Source organism: Phocoena sinus, chromosome 17, assembly GCF_008692025.1.
Source record: "Phocoena sinus isolate mPhoSin1 chromosome 17, mPhoSin1.pri, whole genome shotgun sequence".
NCBI classification, from domain to species: Eukaryota; Metazoa; Chordata; class Mammalia; order Artiodactyla; family Phocoenidae; genus Phocoena; species Phocoena sinus.
In genome coordinates, this window is record NC_045779.1 from 11,856,739 (window position 1) to 11,869,072 (window position 12,334).

Sequence of the window (12,334 nt, forward strand, 5' to 3'; positions counted from 1 at the left end):
ACAGAAATTTGAAGGCCTTGCTCTACTGTATTCTAGCATCCAGTATTTCTGATAAGAAATCTGATCATAATCTGATTCTCATTCCTTTGTAGCTAGCCTGTTTTTCTGTTTTTTTCCCCATCTATGAAAGCTTTGGGGGTTTCATCTTTATCCTCAATGCTTTAAAATTCCACTAGCCTGTGTCCAGACACAGCTGTTTTTCATTCACCCTACTTGGATGGCCCTTTCAATAACTAATGTCTTTCTTACATTCCTTTCCTTACATTGTCTCTGCTTTCCCTTTCTGGAACTCTGACTAGATAGCCATTGTGTCTTCTGGGTCTATCCGCCATGCTTTTAGGTGTATATTTTCTGCTCTCTCTATTCTGGTGTCCTGGGAGATATTTTCCATTCTATCTTCTATAACTCGAAATTTGATCTTTTGCCATAATCAGTGTTATTTTTCACGTTAGCAATCACTCTTAGTTTTCAAGAAGTCAACTTTTCTCTCCTTGCTCCTTTTAATACCACCTTGTTCTGGTGTCCCTGAGAATATCAATTAGCATTTTAAAAAGTGGTTTTGTATTATTCCTTGCATCATCTGTTTCCTCCAGGATCAGTTATTTTGTTTGTTCATCTTGGACTTTAAGTTGTTTTTGTTTCCTCTCAAATGCCTGGGAGACATATGTTCATATTCATGAATCAAGGACTACGTTGACTGGGGTTTGTAAAATGCCTGGGTCCTGGGGATAAGCAGGGTTTTTCATTTCTATGGTGCTGGCCCAAGATGCTCCAAACTGCCAACTTAATTGTGAGTGGGGTGGGGCAGCCTTTCTTTCTCTCCAGGTCTCTTTATTATCAGGCTCTACTCTGCCTCTCTCCCCAGCCCTACACTCACCCCATAGGCTCTCCCCAGGCAAACCTACTCAGCTTAAGCAGTTCTCCAGGTAGCTCCAGCTGGGGCAAAGGCTGCAGCAGCTGCAAACTGTTATGGGCCTCCGACCTTTGAGCTGCTGCCTCTGTGCCTGAAGCCTCTTCGGAGCTCCACAGGGAAAATGGTTGTTTCTGCAAGCTTCTAGAACGTGTATTCTGAGCTGTGACTTTCTCCATTTTGGGCCATGTATCTATTCAATCTCACTTGCTTTCCACAATCCCAGAAATTATTTTAAAGCTCAGGTTTGCTGATTGTACCTACTTTGTTTTCCATGTGGCATGAGACTTTTTCTTCTTGTATATCTTTATTATCTTTCACTGGCATCCTAGGAAAGAGGGATGCAATCATGTGTCCAACCCTTCTCACCGTATGCTCACATGACTGGAAGAGAGGAGGCATCTCTCTGAGGCCTCTTTCATAAGGGCACTAATCCCATTCATGAGGGCTGTGACATCACGACTTAATCACTTCCCATAGGCTCCACCTCCTAATACCATCAGTTGGGCATTAGGTTTTCAACATATCAATTTGGGGCCAGGCGGAGGGACTAAATATTCAATCTTCGGCAACAGACTAAGGGATAAGGGCCAGGAATTTTTAGGGTAGTGGGGATGGAGGGGTGCAGCACCATGTTTCCAACTGTGTGCACTAGAGAAGCAGAGAGAGAAGCTGAGAGGCGCTGAGGAAAACCACAAGGAGGCTTAGTTACCACTCCTCCATGGTTTCCCTGGGACACTCCTGTATCACCGTAATACATGCCACTTGCTTACATTAGCTCTGTGTGGATTTCTATCACAAGTAAGAGGGCCAGAAATCAAGAAACATCTTGGCCCTCCTGGAACGCGTCACTCTTATCTGGCTGGCTGTTTTGGAAGAGGGTGCATCAGGAAGGGGTTACACCAAGGGGCCAGGATTCCACCACAGTGCAGTGATGGCCACCACAGTGACCTCTGCGGATAATAAACGCCTGACTTGCCACCCTATAAGACAGTACGAATAAAATGAAGGCCCTTTCCTCTTAGCCTAATTTACAAGGTTCTTTCCATAAACTTCGGGGGAGGGGTGCGACACATCTCCCCCGCCTCTCACAGAGATAGTATTTTTTTAACTCTCGGAGACACTATATAACTTTAAAGAGCTACCAGCTTGTTACGTGAGAAAAATGGCAAAATGAAACAAAAATAAAGCTCACCATTTCGTTCAAATAGCCTGTGCTTGCCCCACCCTCTAAATTTTTAACTCCTTTTAACCATGTTTGTGTGGCCTTAAGGAAGCCGCTTTCCCACTTAATGACTAGCCCTTTTCCCTAACCTCGCATTTTCTCTTCCTTAACTCATCCTCACATTGTATTAAAACTTTTACTTTGGGGAGCTGTTACCTTACTTGGGGAGACTTAAGAACTAATTCTAAACCCCATTCCACAAGTAAGATTAATAACTTCAAAATAAAAACTCAGTTTGCTCAAACCAACATTATGCCCTCTTGGTTGAAAGGCCCTTGAGGGCAGAACCCAAATCATTAGACGGTTTTTCTGCTCTGCTGACAACCAAGAAGGGGTTTGTTAAATGAAATGTAAAATGGGAGCGGGCTCCAAAGAACCTTGTAAATAACTTTGCTCCCTCTGCACTGTCGGGCATGGCTGGCGTGATTTAGTAACTGGGTGACTGCAACGTCTTCAAATCCTTCCAAGACCTGAAGAGCTGAGCCATGGTAGACGCAGCCCCGCGACATTAACCAGCTTTGTCCTGGGAACTGCGGGCTTGACCTTGGGGCTCCCTCCCCACATCCTACCTGGAGCCCGCGGGAACCGCCCCTCCTTTCCTCGGCTCTGCCCCGCGCCGTCCTCCTCGCCCGGCTACCGGCGTCCCGTTATTAGTGTTCGCCAACATCTCAACATCTCGAAAGTTCCACAGGCGGCATCGGAAACCAAGCCTGGTGGCTCTCCGCCCTCGAGGTGTGGTAAACTCTCGGCATTTGTGCTTGGGAGAACTCCAAAGTAGTAAAAGTCTCTGATTTTGAAAACTAAGGGGACAAAAACGCCAAGACTGGAAGGAATCGTACCTACAGTCCTCTGATTCGTAGTCGGACGCATCGCCCTGCACCACGGACCCCTCACACGAAAGGTGAGGAGACATAAAGGTTACAGAATAGGGAAACCACACCCGACAGTAACTCCCCTAACACCGGGAGTAAAGAAAAAGTGCGACAGACACGCGGAGGAGTCTTGAGTCTTGACACGAGAGTTCGCAACTCACTTGTACCGCAGTCAGGCTCCGCGAGCCACAGCCGGGTAGTCTTTCTGCGCACGCGTAAAACAACATTCGGGCACGTACTCCCTTCGCGCCCCACTCCCTCCATTACGCATGCTCAGTTTCATCTCTGGGTAAGGGTTGAGCACGCTCTGGTTCCTAGTTATTGAATCTCAGGGGGCGGGGACAGCAGGCCTGCACGTTCCTTCGATAGCTCAGCTGGTAAAGCGGAGGACTGTAGTTGACATCCTTAGGTCGCTGGTTCGACTCCGGCTCGAAGGAGGCAAGGACGTTTTTGTCGAGCTTCCTATGATTTATGGTCCTTTCCGCATAAGGATTTCTCTGATAATACATTACTTTCCAAATAACAGGTCCAAACCCGTAGCTTCCTCGGTGTGAATCTTTTGCGAATCCCGGAAACGGGGACATGCGGTCCGAGTTCTGAGTGAGCGGGGCACTGAGCCTGCGCTCAGCGGGGAGGCTGCCGGGTCACGGCCTTCGCTTGTTTCTAAAGCGTCTTTGGCGTTTCCCGAACCCCTGAGTGCCGACACGGCTAAGCCGCGTCCCGGGCCAACGGCCGGCTCCCAGGGGCCAGGCCCCTGACCCAGTCCTCAGAGCCCATGCAAGGTCGGCGATGCGAACGCTCGGGGCGGCTGCCGTGAGGAGCTGGGAGGTCCCCAAGGAGGATCTCGTGCCCAAGGAACCTGGGAATCACGAAGGCAACGCGGTAGAAAACATACGAAGCCTAGAAAAATGACTAAAAGTTATGAAGATGGGTTGAGGACATATGTCCTCACTCCCTTCGATAGCTCAGCTGGTAGAGCGGAGGACTGTAGACTGGTGTCTCATAGTTATCCTTAGGTCGCTGGTTCGATTCCGGCTCGAAGGAGAGAGGCTTTTTTTTGTTGTTGTTGTTACTTTGGCCTTAACCATGAAACAGGGACAAGAATGTGGTCAAGAATATTTATCTTCGCTTCTAAACGCTCTGTTCTCTCTCTAGAGGAAGAGATAAGCAGCCGTGGCCAGCGGTGGGGGATTAGCTCAAATGGTAGAGCGCTCGCTTAGCATGCGAGAGGTAGCGGGATCGATGCCCGCATCCTCCAGTTTTTCTCCCGCTCTCCAGTGGTCCTTTTTCTTTTGATTCTCATTCAACTCGAACAAGAGTTGAAAGGAGTTGGGCGAGCTTGAGGTTACCGCTATTAAAACTTCCCAGACGAGGGTACTTGAGGGGATAATTTTTCTAATTTAAAAATTTTAGACCCATTTACTTTGTGAAGTTCACGAAATTAGTTTTCTCTCCAAAAGTGGAGACAGATTGCAACCACGTCTGTCGGCACTCTGAGTCTTTTGTGATTTGTGATTGATGGCTGCACTTACAGGGACCCATCTGAGTCTAAACTGCGCATAATTAAAGGGACCTGACAGAAAAACAAAAAACAGAACTTAGAAAAGGACGCTGCTACTTTAAACTTACGTTGAGCTGAGGAGGCGGGGACTATTCTGGTCCATCTCATCTGCATACTGTGGGGTGCCTGGCTCCTGGCAGATCCAAGACGGATATGATAAAGCAAGGCGGGTACCTGAGGACAGGTGAGGAAGTGGAAAAGACCCTGGACCCAGAGGCTTCTTGTTGGAGGAGGATTCTAACGCCATTTTCCTCCTGGGAAGTAACTTTGGAGAGTTCATTAGAGACCACCACAGAGAGGGAATCAACTGGAGAAAAGTTCTAGCTCGGGCTGCTCTTGAGTGTGGTCTGTTTAGACATGTTTAGACATGACAAAAACAAACACAAATACACACACTCATTGAAAAGTTCAATTTAGCAGAACACACACAAAGTCTTTTCTGGTAATGAAGTCTCTCTATCCTAATTTTCTAGAATATAGCCATGAAAAAGCTGTTGAAACGATATTGCAGTTGTCAACACAAAATATAGACCTAGACAAAGGCAGAGATAACACCTTTTATGAGGATTACAGTTGAGAAGTGAAAATACTTTTATTTCCGTTTTAGGATTCTAGACAACCTGTATATTTTTGTTACCAATGTGTACAACCTGTTGTTTTTTATTGGCGTGTCTTTCATTTTCTAGGGCAGCTTCTATTTTAAATTCTGTTCAATAAAGTCTCTATTGAATGTATAATGATTCACTTAAAATACATCATTTTTTTCGTGAAAACAAATTTACAAAGTAGGAAAAAGAATCCTTTTATCAGATGATATGTCCCAATTTCTGGTTGGGATGATGGGTGTTCTAGCTGGTGGGCTGGAGGAGCTGGCAGTGAAACTATAATAACTACAAGAGCAAGAAACGGGTAATAAGTAAAGGAATTGTTAGCAACTGTACCCCAAATCCAGGTGGAGAACACATGTTTGGGACAAGTGAGCTGGGCAAGAACTCAAACAATATCTCAGGATCAACAACTCAGGTGTGGAATGGAATTCATATAAGAAGTCTATAGATATAAGCTGAGAGGCACTATTGCCTAATGGTTAGTCATGTGGGCTGCGAAACCTGATAGACTTTCTTGTCTTTACCATTCTCTATCTGGGTGACCTTGGGCAAGTTGCTTGACATCTTGGTACTTCAGTTTCCTCATCTGTAAAATACGGATGATAATAATGGTTCCTACTTTTAATGTAAAGCCCTTCTTACAGTGCCTGGCACATAGTAAACACACAATGAACATTAGCTGTTATCAGTGTATGTTATTAGCACACCATAGAGGGAAGGCCTGGAGGGAATATTCTAGAGTTTACACGAGTGTTTATATAAATATATATGAAAGTGCAGGAAAGGGGTGCTTGGATTTCCTCTGCAGGGAAAGTAGAACAATTCTAAAAATACAAAATGATGGTTAAGTGAATTATGGTATGACCATGTAATAGTACAGCCTTTGAAATTTTATTTATTAAGAATTTCTACTGACTTGGGAAATGTTAATAATTGAATATTAAGTGAATAAAGTAGGCACAGAGCAATATAAACAATAACAGTATAAACAAGCATGAATTACCTGTAGGAAACACTGAAGAATGCATTAAGATGTTAATACTAGTGACCTTTGGCTAGTAGGATTACTGTGATTTCTTCTTCCTTAAAATTTAAAAATATTTTTAAGTTCTGTAATAACCATTTATTACTTTAATTGAAAATATAGATGAATTCTAAAACATTAAAAGCTAACATTTATTCAGCACCTCTGACAAGCCAAGCACAGTTCTAGTTACTTCACATGTGCTAACTCATTTATTTCTCTCATAAAGAAAACACCAGGCCCAGATGCCTTCAGTGGTGATTTTACCAAACATTTAAGGAAGAAATCACACCAATTGTACACAAACTTCCAGAAAATTGAAGAGGAGGGAGCATTGTCTAACTTATTCCATGAAGCCCTCATTATCTTGATCCCAAAACTAAGCAAAGACATTACATGAAAACTACAGACCAATATCCTTCATGAACATAGATGCAAAATTTTTCAACAAAATTTTAGCCAGTTAAATCCAACAATATATAAAAAGGAAAATACATCATGACCAAATGGGTCTTTTCCAAGAATACAAGATTAGTTCAACATTCAAAATTCAAGGTAATTTGTCAGTACTAAAGTACAGTACTAAAGAAAAAAAAGTACAGTACTAAAGTACAGTACTAAAGAAGAAAAACTACATGATCATTTCAGTAGATGCAGAAAAAGCATTTGACAAAATTCAACATCCAGTCCTGATTTTTCAAACTGTCAGCAAACTTGGAAGGCAGGGAGAAGGGAACTTCCCCAACCTGATAAAGGGCATCAATGAAAAACACACAGCTAACATTAAACTTAGTAATATGAATGCTTTCCTCTTAAGATCAGGAAAGAAGCAAGGAAGACCATTCTGGGGTCTCTAGCCAGTGCAACATGGCAAGAAAAATGAAGTAAAAGACTTCCAGATTGGAAGGGAAGAAATAAAACTATCTCATTATTTAAAATACTGATTATATGTTGAAATGATAATAGTTTATATGGTTTGGGGTTAAATAAAATATATTAATAAAATTAATTTCATTGGTTTCTGTTTTTTAATGTGGCTACTAGAAATTTAAAATCTTATATATGGCTCATATTTGTTACTCACATCTTATTTCTATTGTACAGTTAGGTCAGAGAGGTAGGTAGGGGACAAATCATGCCAGGCCTTAGGGATCACAGTGAGGATTAATGTCTTTATCCCTAGGGGTAATATGACCATTAATGGGATTTAAATAGAGTGTGACACATGAGAAGCAGATTGCAGAAGGCAAGAGTAAATTCAGAGACATCAGTTAGTAGGCTGGGGTGGAGGGGAGGTAAGACTAGATTGTGTGCATTGAGGGTGGAGCCAAGTGTCCCTGATCTTGGAGCCAAGGTAAGGAGTTCAGACATGGCCATTGGGAAGGCCTTACACTAAAGTATTTGCTACGTTTAGGGATTGTCACTGTTTATTTCTGGCATGTGAACTATGCCAAGAAATGTTCAGAGGAAAGTACAATATGTTAGTTTTCTAACATTTCCTTAGAGATATGTATGATGAAGTAAAATTTATAAACAACAGATTTGGAGAAGGATTAATTATCAAGAAGTAAAAAAGCTTTCAGCCAGAAGTTTGCAAACTATCTAATGAAAGAAATGCCACTTAGCTTCTGTTAAGTACTTTTCAAGTTAGTTAATTTCATTTTTAGTTTAGCTTTTGTAAAATGTTTCTTTTCACTAAAAAATTTAAAATCACATATTCAAGCTGCCTATTGCCAGAAAAACAGCTAAACTGAAAAAACTGACAATGTAAACCGAAGGAAAATGTTAAGCATTTTGTAGATGTCAAGAGTCCTTGGTGTAAGAAGACGGACGGATGGATGGACGGATGAATGGATCAATACTGCAGGGAAAAACTAACAACATCATTGTCTTAGTTTAAGAGGACCTGGTCTGTGAACTATTAAGCATTGGCTTTTGTTTTGGCATGGAATTAAAGTGATTTTCAGGAGACTTAACTGGTGCTGGAGTTGACCTGAAAGTCTGAGTCCACTCATGACCTAGTGTTCCAGTCTAACTAAACCTTCTTCTCCAGCAACCCCTACTGTCTGCCTCCATAACCACACAGTCTGGTGCTTCTCTCCTTGTTTTGACGATTTTGTCAAACGCCAACTTTCTCACTTCTGGTGGGTAAAAGAAAGAAGAATTCTCCTTCCTCTACCTTAGAGAATGAGCTGAAATCAAGATCAGCCTTCCAGTTCCTCTTGTTTTCTCTTCCTCCAGGGCTGCACTCTGCCTCACTGCTTTGCTTCAAACTATATCTATTTTTTACTTCCCTTTAGCTCCACTTTCCATCTATTTTGTTTGATGAATGGCTAGCTAGCTCCTGGAGCTAAGTCTAGATTATTTTCAAGTACCTGGATTTGCAATTATGTATGTTAAAGAGACAAAAAGAACATGGGTAAATGAAATGCTGAGGACATTCTGGAATCCTTGGGAAGTATACTTATTCTGACACTGATTCTCTGGGAACTTTCTAATGCCTCCTATTCCCCAGAGTTCTCTGTCTTGTTTTGCAAGTTGGAATCTAGAGTTGATGTTGCTTTTCTAACTATTCTGGGGTTAGAGGAGTTTCATATCACCCTAACCAGAAAGTACAAAACCCACCAAAAGAGAGGAAGCCAGTTCCTGCCAGAGAATCCTTCATATACATTTCAATTTTCTCCAAAGGGTTTTTTTTCCCCCCCAAAGGTTTTTTAATATCTTATGTTCTAGGACTTGTGTCCAATGTGGTGACCTCCAGTCCCATATGGTTATTTAAACATATGTTTAAATTGAATAAACTTAAAAATTCACAGACTTCCCTGGTGGTACAATGGTTGGGAATCTGCCTGCCAATGCAGTGGACACAGATTCGAGCCCTGGTCCAGGAAGATCCCACTTGCTGCAGAGCGGCTGAGCCCGTGCACCATAACTGCTGAGCCTGTGCTCTGGAGCCCGTGAGCCGCAACTGCTGAGCTCATGTGCCACAACTACTGAAGCCTGCGCACCTGGAGCCCATGCTCTGCAACAGGAGGGGCCACCGCAATGAGGAACCTGTGTACTGCAACGAAGAGTAGCCCCCACTCGCTGCAACCGGAGAGAGCCCACGTGCAGCAATGAAGACCCAACGCTGCCATAAATAATGAAAAAAAATGTCAGTTCCTGAGTTGCACTATACACATTTCAAGTACTCAATAGCTACCTGTGGCTAGAGGTTGGCCAGCACAGATGTAGAACATTTACATCATTGCAGAAAATTCTAATGGACAATGTGCTGTAGAGTATGGGGTGGGGTAGCTTAGTAGATGAGTCAAAAGGTATCATTCTGCGCAACTACTTAACTTCCCTGAGCCACAGTTGGCTCAATGGAGATAATATCATCTACTCTAGAGAGCTATCCTAAGAAATGATTGGTACTCTTCAAATATTTATTATGTTTGTTGTGGTGGTGTAGTACTAAAGTAAGGGATTTTAGAACCTCATTTTCTCCCTCCCAGAGATTAAGAACACACTGAGATCTACATTTCCGTGGACGCTGAAGTCTGGGTTCATTTGGCCTGGTAGCTAGAGGTTGAAAGAGGTCAAGAGTCTTCTCTTTCTGTTGTCACCCCTCAGTGTCAAGTCCACCGTGGGCGTAAACTCAGGTTCTTAGGGACCCATCTTGCTTCCTTTGACTTATCTGGGGGATGTGGGAAACTTCTGGAGGAGGTGAGAGCCATGGTGGTTTTGCTTCAGCTTCTCAATGTGTCTAAACATACCCGTACCACAGTATGGTAGGACTCAAGAATGGGGGGAAATTGGTGCTTCAAACTATGGCAACTTCCTGTGTAATTACCCCGATTGGTTTCAACCCCCTGTGCTAGGGTGTGGGTAGGAGAGGGGAGGAAGTCACGCACCACCCCTAGAGAGTCCAGGGTACCTTCAGGAGACTAAGCTGGTTTTTGCATCTCTGTGGAGGCCCAGGTCCACGGCAGATTCCAGAGCCTTGAAGCTGACTTCAATTCTGATTCATTTCCAGAATTTCTGCCATCTCTCAGACTCTGAATGATTTGGGAGCAGACTAAAATTTTCTGGTTCCTCCCTAGGAACCAGAGTGCTACCCCCGTGTCCCACTCCCAACTCACATGCCCACCCCATAGATAGCTGGTCTCTGAGAGCCGGGGGAGCAGGAATGGAGGAAAGATGATGAAGAAGGGAAGGTGGTTCTTATCCATCAACCTGGCTCTTTTTCCTGTGGGCTTCTTGCTAGCTTCCTCTGTAGCTTCCAGGGGCAGTTCTAAGACAAAATGAAAGGCAGAGAGCAAGAAGGAGCAGAGAATAAAAGGAGAGGGTAGGGTTCAACTCTCCATCAAATAATTCAACTGGGGATTCTCAATGTTCATGCAGTTTCAGAGTGTTTTTTTCTACAAATACTGCTAAGTTAGGTTATGAAGCCCACTCACAGATAAAAGAACTGAAATCCAACTAGGTGAGGTCACTTTCCCTGGATCACCAGGTGAGGTGGACATGGGAGCTGGACCTCCTGACTCCCTGTGCAGCCTCTCACTGCATCATCTTGGTTGCTCTGGCTCAGGCACCTGAGTCACCCCTGAGGATTCTCCCCTCATAGCCACCAGAGTCCATTCCCTCCTTTCCTTCCCCACTGCCATTCGTCACCCAGGGCCAGGGCGTCATGACCTCTCACCTAGGCAACAACCTCCCATCTGGTCTTTAGCCAGGTCACCTTCACACTGACCTATCCCAACCAGCACTGAGATTAATTTCACCAATGCACAGCTCTCAGGGAAATGTCCCTGTGAGACACTCTCAACGACTTCCTGTTGCCTAATTTATTAAGTGGTAGAAACTCTTCAGCCCAGTATTCATGGGCTGCCAACGTACCAGAAGCATGGTCTGCACTCCAGCCTAAAGCACCACAGCTCTGAGCGTTCCCGGCACTCCTGTCTGCTTCTGTGCCTTCTCTTGGAGGCCCCACCTACGCCCCACGGCCCACAGAACGACATGCCCATTGGCGTCTAGGTTCCTCAGTGGATCCGTGCAAAGGCCACCCCACCCATGAAGCCCTCCTGATTCCTCCAACTCTGGAATTCTCTGTACTTTTTTTTTTTTTTTTTTGGCCGTGCCGCACGGAATGGGGATCTTACTTTCCCGACCAGGGATCAAACCCGGAAGCGCAGAGTCTTAACCACTGGACCACAAGGGAAGTCCCTGAAGTTCTTTATCCCATTTTGTTTTGTACTGTGGTTCTGTATATGTACCACAGTACACATATGTACTGTGGTTCTGTATATGCGTGTCTTATCTCTACTATTTATTAGACTGAGCTCCTTGAGGACAATAGCCTGTATCTTGTTCGTCTTTCAAGACACATGATAAACACTCAACAAATATTTTTTGAAAGAATGAATTCCTCTTAAAAGGATAGGCTTGCCTATAGTGTATAGTATTAGTTTAAGTGCTCTTCCTTAGGTTGCAAGATCTTTTACAGTAGAAACTTCATCTTTCTTAGAAAACAGCTCTCTTATTTTGCTCAGACCTCCATAGCCCATGTACAATAAACACAGTTAACTGTCTAGGCTAGGTGAACTGAATTAACTCAGTAAAACAATGTCACCAATTCCCTTATTCACTGTAGTTGCTAAACAGACATTGAAAGGAATAACAAAATTCTCCAAAGATCCCTGAAATGTTTATGAATACGTATAACTTATTATTAGTTAATAGAGCTTATTAGATTCTCAATAAACTCTCAGTGCACACAGCACTAAGGGCACACATAACCAGTCACAACGATCTACTCCTTACTGGTAATTAAGTGCACCCTGGGGCTGTGTTAACAAAATGTGTTCATTGTATGGGGTGTTTTAAATCAAGGAGAAATAAAGCTGCAAATTCATCACATAAAAAAATAGACATGTGTTTCTTATTTCATTTTTGATCTGATTTTAAATCTTTAAATAAAACATATAGATGAAACAGTTGTTTCACAAAATCCTGGCCAATATCAGAATTGAAATTGATGACTCAAGAGCAGACCAAGAATTCTCAGAAATGACCAGGGAAACTATCATTTAAAAAATCAACTTGGTAAATACAGACAAATGCAGAGGGGTACAGATATTTCAGACCAGATA

General features: G+C 43.3%; 3 non-coding genes across 3 annotated transcripts; all 3 read left to right on the forward strand.

The window, feature by feature from the left end:
* The first annotated feature begins 3,366 nt into the window (after nucleotides 1-3,366).
* TRNAY-GUA lies at nucleotides 3,367-3,444 on the forward strand. The gene is given in 2 exon segments: nucleotides 3,367-3,403; nucleotides 3,409-3,444. It is a non-coding gene; the product is annotated as a tRNA-Tyr (tRNA).
* Nucleotides 3,445-3,961: 517 nt separating this feature from the next.
* TRNAY-GUA lies at nucleotides 3,962-4,051 on the forward strand. The gene is given in 2 exon segments: nucleotides 3,962-3,998; nucleotides 4,016-4,051. It is a non-coding gene; the product is annotated as a tRNA-Tyr (tRNA).
* Nucleotides 4,052-4,192: 141 nt separating this feature from the next.
* On the forward strand, nucleotides 4,193-4,265 carry TRNAA-AGC. Its single transcript has one exon. It is a non-coding gene; the product is annotated as a tRNA-Ala (tRNA).
* The last annotated feature ends 8,069 nt before the right edge of the window (nucleotides 4,266-12,334 follow it).